Source organism: Doryrhamphus excisus, chromosome 2 (genome assembly GCF_030265055.1).
Source record: "Doryrhamphus excisus isolate RoL2022-K1 chromosome 2, RoL_Dexc_1.0, whole genome shotgun sequence".
Taxonomy (NCBI): domain Eukaryota; kingdom Metazoa; phylum Chordata; class Actinopteri; order Syngnathiformes; family Syngnathidae; genus Doryrhamphus; species Doryrhamphus excisus.
In genome coordinates this window covers 23,322,383-23,337,259 of record NC_080467.1, presented here as the reverse complement: position 1 = coordinate 23,337,259, position 14,877 = coordinate 23,322,383, and the positions used below count along the sequence as shown (strand labels likewise).

The 14,877-nt window shown below is 49.7% G+C and overlaps 27 non-coding genes and 15 pseudogenes across 27 annotated transcripts; 5 read left to right on the top strand and 37 right to left on the bottom strand.

The window, feature by feature from the left end:
- Nucleotides 1–111: 111 nt before the first annotated feature.
- Nucleotides 112–184, bottom strand: trnak-uuu (transfer RNA lysine (anticodon UUU)). The gene has a single exon. It is a non-coding gene; the product is annotated as a tRNA-Lys (tRNA).
- A 495-nt stretch (nt 185–679) lies between these two features.
- trnan-guu (transfer RNA asparagine (anticodon GUU)) lies at nt 680–753 on the top strand. Its single transcript has one exon. It is a non-coding gene; the product is annotated as a tRNA-Asn (tRNA).
- Nucleotides 754–1,760: 1,007 nt separating this feature from the next.
- On the bottom strand, nt 1,761–1,879 carry LOC131123929 (5S ribosomal RNA). Its single transcript, XR_009128768.1, has one exon. It is a non-coding gene; the product is annotated as a 5S ribosomal RNA (ribosomal RNA).
- A 112-nt stretch (nt 1,880–1,991) lies between these two features.
- On the bottom strand, nt 1,992–2,100 carry LOC131123333 (5S ribosomal RNA; annotated as a pseudogene).
- Nucleotides 2,101–2,212: 112 nt separating this feature from the next.
- Nucleotides 2,213–2,321, bottom strand: LOC131123426 (5S ribosomal RNA; annotated as a pseudogene).
- A 112-nt stretch (nt 2,322–2,433) lies between these two features.
- LOC131121062 (5S ribosomal RNA) lies at nt 2,434–2,552 on the bottom strand. Its single transcript, XR_009127599.1, has one exon. It is a non-coding gene; the product is annotated as a 5S ribosomal RNA (ribosomal RNA).
- A 112-nt stretch (nt 2,553–2,664) lies between these two features.
- LOC131121242 (5S ribosomal RNA) lies at nt 2,665–2,783 on the bottom strand. The gene has a single exon (XR_009127777.1). It is a non-coding gene; the product is annotated as a 5S ribosomal RNA (ribosomal RNA).
- A 112-nt stretch (nt 2,784–2,895) lies between these two features.
- LOC131120581 (5S ribosomal RNA) lies at nt 2,896–3,014 on the bottom strand. The gene has a single exon (XR_009127132.1). It is a non-coding gene; the product is annotated as a 5S ribosomal RNA (ribosomal RNA).
- Nucleotides 3,015–3,125: 111 nt separating this feature from the next.
- LOC131122675 (5S ribosomal RNA) lies at nt 3,126–3,234 on the bottom strand (annotated as a pseudogene).
- A 112-nt stretch (nt 3,235–3,346) lies between these two features.
- Nucleotides 3,347–3,465, bottom strand: LOC131121449 (5S ribosomal RNA). The gene has a single exon (XR_009127958.1). It is a non-coding gene; the product is annotated as a 5S ribosomal RNA (ribosomal RNA).
- A 112-nt stretch (nt 3,466–3,577) lies between these two features.
- On the bottom strand, nt 3,578–3,696 carry LOC131121254 (5S ribosomal RNA). The gene has a single exon (XR_009127788.1). It is a non-coding gene; the product is annotated as a 5S ribosomal RNA (ribosomal RNA).
- A 112-nt stretch (nt 3,697–3,808) lies between these two features.
- On the bottom strand, nt 3,809–3,917 carry LOC131122572 (5S ribosomal RNA; annotated as a pseudogene).
- A 112-nt stretch (nt 3,918–4,029) lies between these two features.
- On the bottom strand, nt 4,030–4,148 carry LOC131121557 (5S ribosomal RNA). Its single transcript, XR_009128062.1, has one exon. It is a non-coding gene; the product is annotated as a 5S ribosomal RNA (ribosomal RNA).
- A 112-nt stretch (nt 4,149–4,260) lies between these two features.
- LOC131122692 (5S ribosomal RNA) lies at nt 4,261–4,369 on the bottom strand (annotated as a pseudogene).
- Nucleotides 4,370–4,481: 112 nt separating this feature from the next.
- On the bottom strand, nt 4,482–4,590 carry LOC131123596 (5S ribosomal RNA; annotated as a pseudogene).
- A 112-nt stretch (nt 4,591–4,702) lies between these two features.
- LOC131123627 (5S ribosomal RNA) lies at nt 4,703–4,811 on the bottom strand (annotated as a pseudogene).
- A 112-nt stretch (nt 4,812–4,923) lies between these two features.
- On the bottom strand, nt 4,924–5,042 carry LOC131120884 (5S ribosomal RNA). The gene has a single exon (XR_009127428.1). It is a non-coding gene; the product is annotated as a 5S ribosomal RNA (ribosomal RNA).
- Nucleotides 5,043–5,153: 111 nt separating this feature from the next.
- LOC131122674 (5S ribosomal RNA) lies at nt 5,154–5,262 on the bottom strand (annotated as a pseudogene).
- Nucleotides 5,263–5,374: 112 nt separating this feature from the next.
- LOC131124068 (5S ribosomal RNA) lies at nt 5,375–5,493 on the bottom strand. The gene has a single exon (XR_009128783.1). It is a non-coding gene; the product is annotated as a 5S ribosomal RNA (ribosomal RNA).
- Nucleotides 5,494–5,605: 112 nt separating this feature from the next.
- On the bottom strand, nt 5,606–5,724 carry LOC131123475 (5S ribosomal RNA; annotated as a pseudogene).
- Nucleotides 5,725–5,836: 112 nt separating this feature from the next.
- LOC131121078 (5S ribosomal RNA) lies at nt 5,837–5,955 on the bottom strand. The gene has a single exon (XR_009127615.1). It is a non-coding gene; the product is annotated as a 5S ribosomal RNA (ribosomal RNA).
- A 112-nt stretch (nt 5,956–6,067) lies between these two features.
- Nucleotides 6,068–6,186, bottom strand: LOC131121238 (5S ribosomal RNA). Its single transcript, XR_009127774.1, has one exon. It is a non-coding gene; the product is annotated as a 5S ribosomal RNA (ribosomal RNA).
- Nucleotides 6,187–6,298: 112 nt separating this feature from the next.
- Nucleotides 6,299–6,417, bottom strand: LOC131121077 (5S ribosomal RNA). The gene has a single exon (XR_009127614.1). It is a non-coding gene; the product is annotated as a 5S ribosomal RNA (ribosomal RNA).
- Nucleotides 6,418–6,529: 112 nt separating this feature from the next.
- Nucleotides 6,530–6,648, bottom strand: LOC131123964 (5S ribosomal RNA). Its single transcript, XR_009128772.1, has one exon. It is a non-coding gene; the product is annotated as a 5S ribosomal RNA (ribosomal RNA).
- Nucleotides 6,649–6,760: 112 nt separating this feature from the next.
- On the bottom strand, nt 6,761–6,869 carry LOC131122680 (5S ribosomal RNA; annotated as a pseudogene).
- A 112-nt stretch (nt 6,870–6,981) lies between these two features.
- On the bottom strand, nt 6,982–7,100 carry LOC131120227 (5S ribosomal RNA). Its single transcript, XR_009126787.1, has one exon. It is a non-coding gene; the product is annotated as a 5S ribosomal RNA (ribosomal RNA).
- A 112-nt stretch (nt 7,101–7,212) lies between these two features.
- Nucleotides 7,213–7,321, bottom strand: LOC131122571 (5S ribosomal RNA; annotated as a pseudogene).
- A 112-nt stretch (nt 7,322–7,433) lies between these two features.
- Nucleotides 7,434–7,542, bottom strand: LOC131123220 (5S ribosomal RNA; annotated as a pseudogene).
- A 112-nt stretch (nt 7,543–7,654) lies between these two features.
- LOC131120461 (5S ribosomal RNA) lies at nt 7,655–7,773 on the bottom strand. The gene has a single exon (XR_009127015.1). It is a non-coding gene; the product is annotated as a 5S ribosomal RNA (ribosomal RNA).
- A 112-nt stretch (nt 7,774–7,885) lies between these two features.
- Nucleotides 7,886–8,004, bottom strand: LOC131120831 (5S ribosomal RNA). The gene has a single exon (XR_009127376.1). It is a non-coding gene; the product is annotated as a 5S ribosomal RNA (ribosomal RNA).
- A 112-nt stretch (nt 8,005–8,116) lies between these two features.
- Nucleotides 8,117–8,235, bottom strand: LOC131121895 (5S ribosomal RNA). Its single transcript, XR_009128391.1, has one exon. It is a non-coding gene; the product is annotated as a 5S ribosomal RNA (ribosomal RNA).
- A 112-nt stretch (nt 8,236–8,347) lies between these two features.
- Nucleotides 8,348–8,466, bottom strand: LOC131121539 (5S ribosomal RNA). The gene has a single exon (XR_009128045.1). It is a non-coding gene; the product is annotated as a 5S ribosomal RNA (ribosomal RNA).
- Nucleotides 8,467–8,578: 112 nt separating this feature from the next.
- LOC131120216 (5S ribosomal RNA) lies at nt 8,579–8,697 on the bottom strand. Its single transcript, XR_009126776.1, has one exon. It is a non-coding gene; the product is annotated as a 5S ribosomal RNA (ribosomal RNA).
- A 112-nt stretch (nt 8,698–8,809) lies between these two features.
- Nucleotides 8,810–8,918, bottom strand: LOC131122570 (5S ribosomal RNA; annotated as a pseudogene).
- Nucleotides 8,919–9,030: 112 nt separating this feature from the next.
- LOC131123733 (5S ribosomal RNA) lies at nt 9,031–9,149 on the bottom strand. Its single transcript, XR_009128750.1, has one exon. It is a non-coding gene; the product is annotated as a 5S ribosomal RNA (ribosomal RNA).
- A 112-nt stretch (nt 9,150–9,261) lies between these two features.
- On the bottom strand, nt 9,262–9,380 carry LOC131120985 (5S ribosomal RNA). The gene has a single exon (XR_009127526.1). It is a non-coding gene; the product is annotated as a 5S ribosomal RNA (ribosomal RNA).
- Nucleotides 9,381–9,492: 112 nt separating this feature from the next.
- On the bottom strand, nt 9,493–9,601 carry LOC131123320 (5S ribosomal RNA; annotated as a pseudogene).
- Nucleotides 9,602–9,713: 112 nt separating this feature from the next.
- On the bottom strand, nt 9,714–9,822 carry LOC131122927 (5S ribosomal RNA; annotated as a pseudogene).
- A 1,225-nt stretch (nt 9,823–11,047) lies between these two features.
- Nucleotides 11,048–11,134, top strand: trnay-gua (transfer RNA tyrosine (anticodon GUA)). The gene is given in 2 exon segments: nt 11,048–11,084; nt 11,099–11,134. It is a non-coding gene; the product is annotated as a tRNA-Tyr (tRNA).
- Nucleotides 11,135–13,220: 2,086 nt separating this feature from the next.
- Nucleotides 13,221–13,293, top strand: trnav-cac (transfer RNA valine (anticodon CAC)). Its single transcript has one exon. It is a non-coding gene; the product is annotated as a tRNA-Val (tRNA).
- A 611-nt stretch (nt 13,294–13,904) lies between these two features.
- trnav-aac (transfer RNA valine (anticodon AAC)) lies at nt 13,905–13,977 on the top strand. Its single transcript has one exon. It is a non-coding gene; the product is annotated as a tRNA-Val (tRNA).
- Nucleotides 13,978–14,418: 441 nt separating this feature from the next.
- trnal-cag (transfer RNA leucine (anticodon CAG)) lies at nt 14,419–14,500 on the top strand. The gene has a single exon. It is a non-coding gene; the product is annotated as a tRNA-Leu (tRNA).
- The last annotated feature ends 377 nt before the right edge of the window (nt 14,501–14,877 follow it).

Genomic DNA, 14,877 nt, shown 5'->3' with positions numbered 1-14,877 from the left:
TCAATTTAATTATTGAGAATGGCGTTTACCCACAGTCCTGGAAGATCGCAAAGGTGCTTGATCGAAAAGGTTTACTTAAACAAGTTATTCAGGGAAGGGGCCTACCTTCACCGCCTGAACAGGGACTTGAACCCTGGACCCTCAGATTAAAAGTCTGATGCTCTACCAACTGAGCTATCCAGGCCTTTATGGAATGAGGACAACTCACAAGGTAAAATCTTCTGGCATACTGTACTTGACCTTGCAGAGATGAGAGCTTCTTCTCTGGCTCTCAACAAAGGCGGTCGCATCTTTCCCCTCTCCTCCCTATCCCTTATCTTCCCCGCTTTGTTGTTCCCTGTCCATCCTGTCGATGGAGTTTGACTTGATTCTTTGTCACGCAGTCTGAAATTGGCAAACTGAGAAATTCTGATTGAGTGACCAATGCAGTCTGTCTATTTTAATACATTTCGTCTCAACTCATGTTGAAAAAGGACAGAGCCATTTCCGTGAGAGCACAAGACCCCTGGATTGTACCCAAAAATACTTTGCGTTCATCAAAGAGTAAAGCTGGTGTCCTGGTTTGCAATGCCTCGATTGTTACACCAGAAGGTGCGAGTCACATCCAAAAAAAAGGGCATGCTGGACGCATAGCATGCGTTAGTATGGCTTCAACTGAACAGAAGTTGGCAGGGTGTGAGTCTCTGTGGCGCAATCGGTCAGCGCGCTCGGCTGTTAACCGGGAGGCTGGTGGTTCGAGCCCACCCAGGGACGTTCTCTGGATGTCACCAGTGTCACTGTTCATTCATGTTTGCGCTCCACTCTTGCACAGCACTTGTGTGGTTCCCAATTGGCAAACTGCGTGTCAATGACTTTTCAAAAGCACATTCCAGCTTCCATGGTCTAACACATTTGATCAGAAATTAGGTTGATCAAGTCACAGATTTCAGTTTGAAGCTCTGCTTGAAAATATTAGCTTTTGCAAAAGCGCCAGCCAGGATTATAGATTAAGAGACGACGGAATGCTTTTATGTTAAAAGGAATCAAGTCAAACCCCGTCAACTGATAAGCAGGGGCCCTTAAGAGAAGACACTGTATACTGTTGTGATTTTTTGACAGACATGTCTAGTAAACAGGAGATCCTGGGTTCAAATCCCAGCAGTGCCTTCTCTGTGTTTCAGCAGCTCCTATGCTGTTATTTAAAAGAAATGTTGTTCTTGATGTCATATGTAGTATACACGTCACATGTACTACAATGCTCCCTACAAAGACAATACCCTTGTGTATTTGGACATTTGCACGTTTAAGAAAACAGACCACATTAGCCAAATATCTTCTCTTCAAAAGAGTGGTCAGACAAGACAAAGTTTGAGCCAGTCACCTGAACATTAGACTTTTGATCTGAGTGTCCGGGATTCAAGTCCCTGTTCAGGTGACCAGTGATAGGGTCTGATGTCCACTTGCAAACGCCTCCTTTTTGCCCACGAAATACAAGGGCAACAGGACAATCCCTTGGTACTTTATGGAAACAATGTGAGGTGCCTGGCTTTTAACTAGAAGTGGAAAGACTTGTGTAGCCCCTCACACAAACCATGTGTCTTCCTCCCATGCACATGTTGCCAGCTGATCCTTGACATAAGCAAAATTTTGGTTCTAGGACAATGGGGTCACCTGCCCCCATTGGTCTTTTCCAAGGAGTCACGGTGGCAGAGAGGTTAAGGCGTTGGACTCAAAATCCAATGGGGTTTCCCCGCACATGTTGGAATCCTGAAACCATAAAAGGCTTACAGCACCTGGTATTCCCAGTCGGTCTCCCATCCAAGTACTAACCAGGCCCGCCCCTGCTTAGCTTCCGAGATCGGACGAGATCGGGCGTTTTCAGGGTAGTATGGCCGTAAGCTGCCAGGTCAACTGAAAAGATCCTATTTGAAGGCGACGCAGGCCAAAAGAGACTCCAGGAAAAAGTGTCAAACAGCGCCCTCTGCTGTCAGGCAAGAGCAGAAACCATAAAAAAATTACAGCACCTGGTATTCCCAGGCGGTCTCCCATCCAAGTACTAACCAGGCCCGCCCCTGCTTAGCTTCCGAGATCGGGCGTTTTCAGGGGAGTATGGCCGTAAGCTGCCAGGTCAACTAAAAAGATCCTCTTTGAAGGTGACGCAGGCCAAACTAGACTCCAGCAAAAAGTGTCAAACAGCGCCCTCTGCTGTCAGGCAAGAGCAGAAACCATAAAAAGCTTACAGCACCTGGTACTCCCAGGCGGTCTCCCATCCAAGTACTAACCAGGCCCGCCCCTGTTTAGCTTCCGAGATCGGGCGTTTTAAGGGTAGTATGGCCGCAAGCTGCCAGGTCAACTGAAAAGATCCTATTTGAAGGTGACGCAGGCCAAACTAGACTCCAGCAAAAAGTGTCAAACAGCGCCCTCTGCTGTCAGGCAAGAGCAGAAACCATAAAAAGCTTACAGCACCTGGTATTCCCAGGCGGTCTCCCATCCAAGTACTAACCAGGCCCGCCCCTGCTTAGCTTCCAAGATCGGACAAGATCGGGCGTTTTCAGGGTAGTATGGCCGTAAGCTGCCAGGTCAACTGAAAAGATCCTATTTGAAGGTGACGCAGGCCAAACTAGACTCCAGCAAAAAGTGTCAAACAGCGCCCTCTGCTGTCAGGCAAGAGCAGAAACCATAAAAAGCTTACAGCACCTGGTATTCCCAGGCGGTCTCCCATCCAAGTACTAACCAGGCCCGCTCCTGCTTAGCTGCCGAGATCGGACGAGATCGGGCGTTTTCAGGGTTGTATGGCCGTAAGCTGCCAGGGCAACTGAAAAGATCTTATTTGAAGGCGACGCAGGCCAAACTAGACTCCAGCAAAAAGTGTCAAACAGCGCCCTCTGCTGCCAGGCAAGAGCAGAAACCATAAAAAGCTTACAGCACCTGGTATTCCCAGGCGGTCTCCCATCCAAGTACTAACCAGGCCCGCCCCTGCTTAGCTTCGGAGATCGGACGAGATCAGGCGTTTTCAGGGTAGTATGGCCGTAAGCTGCCAGGTCCACTGAAAAGATCCTATTTGAAGGTGACGCAGGCCAAACTAGACTCTGGCAAAAAGTGCAAACAGCGCCCTTTGCTGTCAGGCAAGAGCAGAAACCATAAAAAGCTTACAGCACCTGGTATTCCCAGGCGGTCTCCCATCCAAGTACTAACCAGGCCCGACCCTGCTTAGCTTCCGAGATCGGGCTTTTTCAGGGTAGTATGGCCGTAAGCTGCCAGGTCCACTGAAAAGATCCTATTTGAAGGTGACGCAGGCCAAACTAGACTCCAGCAAAAAGTGTCAAACAGCGCCCTCTGCTGTCAGGCAAGAGCAGAAACCATAAAAGTCTTACAGCACCTGGTATTCCCAGGCGGTCTCCCATCCAAGTACTAACCAGGCCCGCCCCTGCTTAGCTTCCGAGATCGGACGAGATCGGGCGTGTTGAAGGTAGTATGGCCGTAAGCTTACAGGTCACCTGAAAAGATCCTATTTGAAGGCGACGCAGGCCAAACTAGACTCCAGCAAAAAGTGTCAAACAGCGCCCTCTGCTGTCAGGCAAGAGCAGAAACCATAAAAAGCTTACAGCACCTGGTATTCCCAGGCGGTCTCCCATCCAAGTACTAACCAGGCCCACCCCTGCTTAGCTTCCGAGATCAGACGAGAGCGGGCGTTTTCAGGGTAGTATGGTCGTAAGCTGCCAGGTCAACTGAAAAGATCCTATTCGAAGGTGACGCAGGCCAAACTAGACTCCAGCAAAAAGTGTCAAACAGCGCCCTCTGCTGTCAGGCAAGAGCAGAAACCATAAAAAGCTTACAGCACCTGGTATTCCCAGGCGGTCTCCCATCCAAGTACTAACCAGGCCCGCCCCTGCTTAGCTTCCGAGATCGGGGGTTTTCAGGGTAGTATGGCCGTAAGCTGCCAGGTCAACTGAAAAGATCCTATTTGAAGGTGACGCAGGCCAAACTAGACTCCAGCAAAAAGTGTCAAACAGCGCCCTCTGCTGTCAGGCAAGAGCAGAAACCATAAAAAGCTTACAGCACCTGGTATTCCCAGGCGTTCTCCCATCCAAGTACTAACCAGGCCCGCCCCTGTTTAGCTTCCGAGATCGGACGAGATCGGGCGTTTTCAGGGTTGTATGGCCGTAAGCTGCCAGGTCAACTGAAAAGATCCTATTTGAAGGTGACGCAGGCCAAACTAGACTCCAGCAAAAAGTGTCAAACAGCGCCCTCTGCTGTCAGGCAAGAGCAGAAACCATAAAAAGCTTACAGCACCTGGTATTCCCAGGCGGTCTCCCATCCAAGTACTAACCAGGCCCGCCCCTGCTTAGCTTCCGAGATCGGGCATTTTCAGGGTAGTATGGCCGTAAGCTGCCAGGACAACTGAAAAGATCTTATTTGAAGGCGAGGCAGGCCAAACTAGACTCCAGCAAAAAGTGTCAAACAGCGCCCTCTGCTGTCAGGCAAGAGCAGAAACCATAAAAGTCTTACAGCACCTGGTATTCCCAGGCGGTCTCCCATCCAAGTACTAACCAGGCCCGCCCCTGCTTAGCTTCCGAGATCGGGCGTTTTGAAGGTAGTATGGCCGTAAGCTAACAGGTCAACTGAAAAGATCCTATTTGAAGGCGACGCAGGCCAAACTAGACTCTGGCAAAAAGTGTCAAACAGCGCCCTTTGCTGTCAGGCAAGAGCAGAAACCATAAAAAGCTTACAGCACCTGGTATTCCCAGGCGGTCACCCATCCAAGTACTAACCAGGCCCGCCCCTGCTTAGCTTCCGAGATCGGACGTGTTGAAGGTAGTATGGCCGTAAGCTAACAGGTCACCTGAAAAGATCCTATTTGAAGGCGACGCAGGCCAAACTAGACTCCAGCAAAAAGTGTCAAACAGCGCCCTCTGCTGTCAGGCAAGAGCAGAAACCATAAAAAGCTTACAGCACCTGGTATTCCCAGGCGGTCTCCCATCCAAGTACTAACCAGGCCCACCCCTGCTTAGCTTCCGAGATCGGACGAGATCGGGCGTTTTCAGGGTAGTATGGCCGTAAGCTGCCAGGTCAACTGAAAAGATCCTATTTGAAGGTGACGCAGGCAAAACTAGACTCTGGCAAAAAGTGCAAACAGCGCCCTTTGCTGTGAGGCAAGAGCAGAAACCATAAAAAGCTTACAGCACCTGGTATTCCCAGGCGGTCTCCCATCCAAGTACTAACCAGGCCCGACCCTGCTTAGCTTCCGAGATCGGGCTTTTTCAGGGTAGTATGGCCGTAAGCTGCCAGGTCAACTAAAAATATCCTATTTGAAGGTGACGCAGGCCAAACTAGACTCCAGCAAAAAGTGTCAAACAGCGCCCTCTGCTGTCAGGCAAGAGCAGAAACCATAAAAAGCTTACAGCACCTGGTATTCCCAGGCGGTCTCCCATCCAAGTACTAACCAGGCCCGCCCCTGCTTAGCTTCCGAGATCGGACGAGATCGGGCATTTTCAGGGTAGTATGGCCGTAAGCTGCCAGGACAACTGAAAAGATCTTATTTGAAGGCGACGCAGGCCAAACTAGACTCCAGCAAAAAGTGTCAAACAGCGCCCTCTGCTGTCAGGCAAGAGCAGAAACCATAAAAGTCTTACATTACCTGGTATTCCCAGGCGGTCTCCCATCCAAGTACTAACCAGGCCCGCCCCTGCTTAGCTTCCGAGATCGGACGAGATGGGGCGTGTTGAAGGTAGTATGGCCGTAAGCTGCCAGGTCAACTGAGAAGATCCTATTTGAAGGTGACGCAGGCCAAACTAGACTCCAGCAAAAAGTGTCAAACAGCACCCTCTGCTGTCAGGCAAGAACAGAAACCATAAAAGGGTTACAGCACCTGGTATTCCCAGGCGGTCTCCCATCCAAGTACTAACCAGGCCCGCCCCTGCTTAGCTTCCGAGAGCGGACGAGATCGGGCGTTTTCAGGGTAGTATGGCCGTAAGCTGCCAGGTCAACTGAAAAGATCCTATTTGAAGGTGACGCAGGCCAAACTAGACTCTGGCAAAAAGTGTCAAACAGCGCCCTTTGCTGTCAGGCAAGAGCAAAAACCATAAAAGGCTTACAGCACCTGGTATTCCCAGGCGGTCTCCCATCCAAGTACTAACCATGCCCGCCCCTGCTTAGCTTCTGAGATCGGACGAGATCGGGCGTTTTCAGGGTAGTATGGCCGTAAGCTGCCACGGCAACTGAAAAGATCCTATTTGAAGGCGACGCAGGCCAAACTAGACTCCAGCAAAAAGTGTCAAACAGCACCCTCTGCTGTCAGGCAAGAACAGAAACCATAAAAGGGTTACAGCACCTGGTATTCCCAGGCGGTCTCCCATCCAAGTACTAACCAGGCCCGCCCCTGCTTAGCTTCCGAGAGCGGACGAGATCGGGCGTTTTCAGGGTAGTATGGCCGTAAGCTACCAGGTCAACTGAAAAGATCCTATTTAAAGGTGACGCAGGCCAAACTAGACTCTGGCAAAAAGTGTCAAACAGCGCCCTTTGCTGTCAGGCAAGAGCAGAAACCATAAAAGGCTTACAGCACCTGGTATTCCCAGGCGGTCTCCCATCCAAGTACTAACCAGGCCCGCCCCTGCTTTGCTTCCGAGATCGGACGAGATCGGGCGTTTTCAGGGTAGTATGGCCGTAAGCTGCCAGATCAACTGAAAAGATCCTATTTGAAGGCGACACAGGCCAAACTAGACTCCAGCAAAAAGTGTCAAACAGCGCCCTCTGCTGTCAGGCAAGAGCAGAAACCATAAAAGGCTTACAGCACCTGGTATTCCCAGGCGGTCTCCCATCCAAGTACTAACCAGGCCCACCCCTGCTTAGCTTCCGAGATCGGACGTTTTCAGGGTAGTATGGCCGTAAGCTGCCAGGTCAACTGAAAAGATCCTATTTGAAGGCGACGCAGGCCAAACTAGACTCTGGCAAAAAGTGTCAAACAGCGCCCTTTGCTGTCAGGCAAGAGAAGAAACCATAAAAAGCTTACAGCACCTGGTATTCCCAGGCGGTCTCCCATCCAAGTACTAACCAGGCCCGTCCCTGCTTAACTTCCGAGATCGGACGAGATCGGGCGTTTTCAGGGTAGTATGGCCGTAAGCTGCCAGGACAACTGAAAAGATCTTATTTGAAGGTGACGCAGGCCAAACTAGACTCCAGCAAAAAGTGTCAAACAGCGCCCTCTTTTGTCAGGCAAGAGCAGAAACCATAAAAAGCTTACAGCACCTGGTATTCCCAGGCGGTCTCCCATCCAAGTACTAACCAGGCCCGCCCCTGCTTAGCTTCCGAGATCGGGGGTTTTCAGGGTAGTATGGCCGTAAGCTGCCAGGTCAACTGAAAAGATCCTATTTGAAGGTGACGCAGGCCAAACTAGACTCCAGTAAAAAGTGTCAAACAGCGCCCTCTGCTGTCAGGCAAGAGCAGAAACCATAAAAAGCTTACAGCACCTGGTATTTCTAGGCGGTCTCCCATCCAAGTACTAACCAGGCCCACCCCTGCTTAGCTTCCGAGATCGGGCGTTTTCAGGGTAGTATGGCCGTAAGCTACCAGGTCAACTGAAAAGATCCTATTTGAAGGTGACGCAGGCCAAACTAGACTCTGGCAAAAAGTGTCAAACAGCGCCCTTTGCTGTCAGGCAAGAGCAGAAACCATAAAAGGCTTACAGCACCTGGTATTCCCAGGCGGTCTCCCATCCAAGTACTAACCAGGCCCGCCCCTGCTTAGCTTCTGAGATCGGACGAGATCGGGCGTTTTCAGGGTAGTATGGCCGTAAGCTGCCACGGCAACTGAAAAGATCCTATTTGAAGGCGACGCAGGCCAAACTAGACTCCAGCAAAAAGTGTCAAAAAGCGCCCTCTGCTGTCAGGCAAGAGCAGAAATCATAAAAAGCTTACAGCACCTGGTGTTCCCAGGCGGTCTCCCATCCAAGTACTAACCAGGCCCGCCCCTGCTTTGCTTCCAAGATCGGACGAGATCGGGCGTTTTCAGGGTAGTATGGCCGTAAGCTGCCAGATCAACTGAAAAGATCCTATTTGAAGGCGACACAGGCCAAACTAGACTCCAGCAAAAAGTGTCAAACAGCGCCCTCTGCTGTCAGGCAAGAGCAGAAACCATAAAAAGCTTATAGCACCTGGTATTCCCAGGCGGTCTCCCATCCAAGTACTAACCAGGCCCGCCCCTGCTTAGCTGCCGAGATCGGACGAGATCGGGCGTTTTGAAGGTAGTAAGGCCGTAAGCTAACAGGTCAACTGAAAAGATCCTATTTGAAGGCGACGCAGGCCAAACTAGACTCTGGCAAAAAGTGTCAAACAGCGCCCTTTGCTGTCAGGCAAGAGCAGAAACCATAAAAAGCTTACAGCACCTGGTATTCCCAGGCGGTCACCCATCGAAGTACTAACCAGGCCCGCCCCTGCTTAGCTTCCGAGATCGGACGAGATCGGGCGTGTTGAAGGTAGTATGGCAGTAAGCTGCCAGGTCAACTGAAAAGATCCTATTTGAAGGTGACGCAGGCCAAACTAGACTTCAGCAAAAAGTGTCAAACAGTGCCCTCTGCTGTCAGGCAAGAGCAGAAACCATAAAAAGCTTACAGCACCTGGTATTCCCAGGCGGTCTCCCATCCAAGTACTAACCAGGCCCGTCCCTGCTTAACTTCCGAGATCGGACGAGATCGGGCGTTTTCAGGGTAGTATGGCCGTAAGCTGCCAGGACAACTGAAAAGATCTTCTTTGAAGGCGACGCAGGCCAAACTAGACTCCAGCAAAAAGTGTCAAACAGCGCCCTCTTTTGTCAGGCAAGAGCAGAAACCATAAAAAGCTTACAGCACCTGGTATTCCCAGGCGGTCTCCCATCCAAGTACTAACCAGGCCCGCCCCTGCTTAGCTTCCGAGATCGGGGGTTTTCAGGGTAGTATGGCCGTAAGCTGCCAGGTCAACTGAAAAGATCCTATTTGAAGGTGACGCAGGCCAAACTAGACTCCAGTAAAAAGTGTCAAACAGCGCCCTCTGCTGTCAGGCAAGAGCAGAAACCATAAAAAGCTTACAGCACCTGGTATTCCCAGGCGGTCTCCCATCCAAGTACTAACCAGGCCCACCCCTGCTTAGCTTCCGAGATCGGACGAGATCGGGCGTTTTCAGGGTAGTGTGGCCGTAAGCTTTAAGGACAACTGAAAAAATCTTATTTGAAGGCGACGCATGCCAAACTAGACCCCAGTAAAAAGTGTCAAACAGCGCCCTCTGCTGTCAGGCAAGAGCAGAAACCATAAAAAGCTTACAGCACCTGGTATTCCCAGGCGGTCTCCCATCCAAGTACTAACCAGGCCCGCCCCTGCTTAGCTGCCGAGATCGGACGAGATCGGGCGTTTTTAAGGTAGTATGGCCGTAAGCTATCAGATCAACTGAAAAGATCCTATTTGAAGGCGACGCAGGCCAAACTAGACTCCAGCAAAAAGTGTCAAACAGCGCCCTCTGCTGTCAGGCAAGAGCAGAAACCATGAAAAGCTTACAGCACCTGGTATTCCCAGGCGGTCTCCCATCCAAGTACTAACCAGGCCCGCCCCTGCTTAGCTTCCAAGATCAGGCGTTTTCAGGGTAGTATGGCCGTAAGCTGCCAGGTCAACTGAAAAGATCCTATTTGAAGAAGACGCAGGCCAAACTAGACTCCAGCAAAAAGTGTCAAACAGCGCCCTCTGCTGTCAGGCAAGAGCAGAAACCATAAAAAGCTTACAGCACCTGGTATTCCCAGGCGGTCTCCCATCCAAGTACTAACCAGGCCCACCCCTGCTTAGCTTCTGAGATCGGGCGTTTTCAGGGTAGTATGGCCGTAAGCTGCCAGGTCAACTGAAAAGATCCTATTTGAAGGTGACGCAGGCCAAACTAGACTCCAGCAAAAAGTTGGAATAAAGCACATTCAATAAGCTTACTTCATATTATCCAAGTTACTATTACATGCACATAGATCACACGTTTGCATAACTCATCACATTCCTTTAGACACTCAATAACAGGATGTCTCCTTGAGACATTCTGCTTTCTCAAAATAAGCTTGATGTCTCCTATATGTCTTTGCTTTCTCAAAATATGCTTGATGTTGAAACCAGTCTCAACCGTGTGAACTGTTCCCCCTCCCTTTGACGATTGAGACCTATGTAATAGGGCACACCTAAACTCTAATTAATAAAAAGAAGGAGAGCAGAGACTGTTTTCAGAGTAGGTTGGATGAATGTTACTGAACAGTCTCTGATCACTCTCCTTGCAAGCCTATATCTCACGTCTTTGTGTCTTCTTTCACAGTTGGTGATAATGTTTTGGGTTTAACCTTAACAATAGTGTAGCGGTTATCACGTTTGCCTAACACGCAGGATGGCCGAGCGGTCGAAGGCGCTGCATTCAGGTTGCAGTCTCTAATGAGGCGTGGGTTCAAATCCCACTTCTGACAGTGCGGGGCCGCAAGTCTTTCCAGTTCCAGTTAAAAGCCCAGCTCCTCATGTAGTTTCCATAAAGTACCAAGGTGTTGTCCTTGTATTCTGAGGGCAAAGGAGGCGTTTGCAAGAGGACCTCAGACCTGGTCACCTGAACAGGGACTTGAATCCGGGACACTCAGATCAAAAGTTTCATGTTCGGGACCAAATGGTCCTTCGAGCCGAATATCTTCCCAGTGACCTGCAAGATCCAGAGGGAGGCAGGGATGTTCTGTGCCTCCATTGTCGAGGCGGCAGTGGCCCTAAGGTGGTCAGGGCCTGTCGTGGCGGTAATCCTAGAACCCGTTGGTGGATACCATTGGTGAGGGATGCCGTCAAGCTGAAGGAGTTCTATTGGGCCTTTTTGGCTCATGGGACTTCAGCTGACAGGAACCGACAGGCCAAGCGGTCCGCGGCTTTGGCATTCGCTGAGCCAAAAACTCTGACATGGGAGGAGTTTGGAGAAGCCATGGAGAAGGACTTCCGGACGGCTTCGAAGAGATTCTGGATCCGGCGTCTCAGGAAAGGAAAGCAGTACACAGTGAAGACGCTGTCAAACGCTTGGCTGTACTCATTCGCACCAAAGCAACAAGACCTTCGATAGCTCAGTTGGAAGAGCGGAGGACTGTAGTGGTTCAAGCTGGCATCCTTAGGTCGCTGGTTCAAGTCCGGCTCGAAGGACAAGCTGTTTCTTGTGTTATGTCTGCCGGCAAAGAATGGCAATACCGTCTTGTCTGAAGGACCTCCGCTTCCCTGTCAATGGAGTTGGACTTGAGTCTTTGTCACGCAGTCTGAAATTGGCAAACAGAGTAATTCTGATTGAGTGATCATTATACGTTTCATCTCAACTCCTGTTGGAAAAGAACAGCCATTTCCATGAGAGCACAAGACCCCTGGATTGTACCCGAAAATACTTTGCGCTCATCAGAGAGTAAAGTTGTTGTCCTGGTTTGCAAAGCCTCCATTGTTACGCCAGAAGGTGCCAGTCACATCCAAAACAAAGGGTTCCATGGTGTAATGGTTAGCACTCTGGACTCTGAATCCAGTTTAGGGTGATACCTATGGCTGTATTTGGCCTAGATATCGGGATTGGGGCCCGGATTAGTATTCGCTACTTGGGAACATTTCATCAAAAAACAAAGGAGTTTATGGAGAATGCGGGCGTTGATCCTGCTACCTCTCACATGCTAAGCGAGCGCTCTACCATTTGAGCTAATTCCCCTGCTGATGCAGTGTTGGCAGAGAAGGTCCAGTCTCAGAACTATTTTAGTTCCTTTGCTGGAGTACGTCAAAGCGACACAGTCTCTGCCTTTCAGAGTGCAGACATGATGCAGTCCCTGGTTGTCTAGTGGCTGGGACTTGGTGCTCTCACCACCGCGGCCGTTGTTCGATTCCCGGTCAGGGAACTGACATTTGGTTAGGTTTTGACTGGAGATAGGATTTGTCTTGGTCCTCGGCCGAACGGTTCGGGTCATCTTTCAGCGCTGTCTGTGAACTGCTGTCACTGCACATGAAAACAATTCCAAGTCCGCCAATCGAATCCCGGTCTACCTGGTCGACGGACACATAAACAGTGCAGGTACCCTCCTTTGTGCGGCTCCATTTCAGTGTCCTCCGTTGTCAGCGAACCCCACAAGGTCACAGTTTTTTCCTGATCAGGGCACCGTTTTGGGTTGGGTGGATGAGTGGTCTGAAGCACCAGATTAAGGCTCCTTTCGCTCAGGAGCCACTGGTCGAAATCCCACAGCTGTCATTTTCCTTGTCAGCTCCATTATCCACGACTGGAATGATTTGGTAGCAAAGGACTGTCAGATTGTACAACACAGCTGAGCACTTGGAGAAGAAGATGAATAGAGGTCTTGTTCTCCCGGACTGGTTGTTGCAACCGCAACCCTGCTCAAGGTTCAACGTGACACACAAAACAGGAACTCCACGTCTGGGAATCGAACCGCGTAATCTTCCATGTGACAGGCGGAGATACTGGCCACTATACTAACAAGGACTGCTGCTGAGTTGATGTAGTGTCGATTGGCCAAAGCGGAATTCAGAACAGGCTTGTGGCCCATGACCGTTTTTATGGTAGCTGGAGACTTCAACCAGTGAAATCCTTCCGATTTTCTGTAGCTCTTATCCTCATCAACGGACTGTATTCCCCACCCGTTACCGGCATGGGGACATTCCAACCCAAGTTGAGAACACACTGGACCAGGTACACAGCAACACACGTGGCACAGACACAGCTTCACCCTGCCCCCACTTTTACCCACGACTGAAAAAGCAGAACACCACCTTAGAAGCTGAAATACTCACTTAGGAGAACGTTAGACTGAAGTTCTAAAGGTCCCTGGTTCAAGACCGGTTTTCAGAAAAATCCCTGTTTATGTTGTGACTTGGCAAATAGCTTGAAAAGGCTTATTGGCTGGCTGAAAGGACCTTAGCTTCATTCTTCAAAAGGCCAGACATCCAGCCATCCAGACAATGTTAGAGGAGGTTACAAACCATTGACTCCAAGGGCACAAGTTGAGTCCACCAAGATATCAAAGTGACCCCGAGGGTGGCTAAGGTGTTTCTTTCAAGCCGCGATTGTGATGTCTTGTTTTGTTGAAGAAAAGCCCATTATTTCTGGAACAATTTTCCCTACAAAGGAGAAATCTTTGTCCATTTGGACAATTGTCAATCTGCCCCCACTTTGGACACATCGTCGTGTTTCATTGTTTGGCAACTGCTCTGTGACTTCACCAGTCCCCTTAAAAGCCCCGTCCTTCAGGTTTCCATAGTGTAGTGGTTATCACGTTTGCCTCACACGCAAAAGGTCCCCAGTTCGGAACTGGGTGGAAACATGGCCTTCCAAGACCTCCTTTTACAAAAAAATCAAGATGACAAATGGGAACAAGGATATGTGCTTGATGTCTGAAGGTGTGTACACGAGCATCCATCCCCAGTTTGGACACACAATCCATATTTCCCGGATGACTGATGGGCTGGGAATACATAACAGGTCGGTGTTGGAGGACCTGATGGACCGCGAGGGTTCATAACGTAAAGGAAATTCAGAAAAAATAAGAAGGCCCACAACCCCCAAGGCATTTAAAAACCATTAAGAGAACCTTCAAATGGATCCTGAAACATACAGGGAGCCAATGCAGTGATTTTAGAAGCGGTGTAATATGCGCCTGCCTTCTGGTCCTCGTCAGCACACGTGCAGCAAAAGTTGTTCTGTAAAAGTTGTAGACTTGTGATGTTTCTTTTAAGAAGACCAGAAAGCAGGGCATTGCAATAGTCAATACGACTGGAAATAAAAGCATGCATCAGCATCTCTCTATTTGCCCGAGAGAGGAACGGGCGGACTCTGGCTGTATTCTTTAAATGAAAAATAAAATCCTGTTTTTGTAACATTTTTAATGTGTGGAATAAAATTGAGCTCAGTCCCCTTAAAAGCCCCTTCCTTCAGGTTTCCATAGTGTAGCGGTTATCACGTTTGCCTAACACGCAAAAGGTCCCCAGTTCGAAACTGGGTGGAAACATGGCCATTCAAGTCCTTCTTTTACAAAAAAAAGTTAAGGTGACAAATAGGAACAAGGACTTGTGCTTGATCTCTGAAGGGACTTGAACTCTTGACACTCAGATTTAAAGTCTGATGCCCTACGAAGTGAGCCCCAAGGCCTTTGGTCAAAAGACTTGTTTTTGTGTATTTGGAATGAAATGTTTTCTGCATGTTGAACAGTTTTCAACAGGAAAGATATCTTTCAGATGTATCAATAAAAGTGCTGAAACGCCCAATATGGGGCTCGAACCAACGACCTTGAGATTAAGAGTCTCATGCTCTACCGACTGAGCTAATCAGGCCTTTTGCTGCTCTAGATATCATTTTTTGTTCTGTTTTTATTGATGTGGCCATCCTGATGTTTGATCAATTCCACAGCTGACCTAGTTTCTCAGGGAACAGAAGGAGCGAGACCTGGAGGGTCAGGATGGCTGAGCGGTCGAAGGCGCTGCATTCAGGTTGCAGTCTCTAATGAGGCGTGGGTTCAAATCCCACTTCTGACAGTGCAGTCCAGTTCCAGTTAAAAGCCCGGCTCCTCGTGCAGTTTCCATAAAGTACCAAGGTATTGTCCTGTTGTCCTTGTATTCTGAGGGCAAAGGAGGCGTTTGCAAGAGGACCTCAGACCTGGTCACCTGAACAGGGACTTGAATCCGGGACACTCAGATCAAAAGTTTCATGTTCGGGACCAAATGGTCCTTCGAGCCGAATATCTTCCCAGTGACCTGCAAGATCCAGAGGGAGGCAGGGATGTTCTGTGCCTCCATTGTCGAGGCGGCAGTGGCCCTAAGGTGGTCAGGGCCTGTCGTGGCGGTAATCCTAGAACCCGTTGGTGGATACCATTGGTGAGGGATGCCGTCAAGCTGAAGGAGTTCTATTGGGC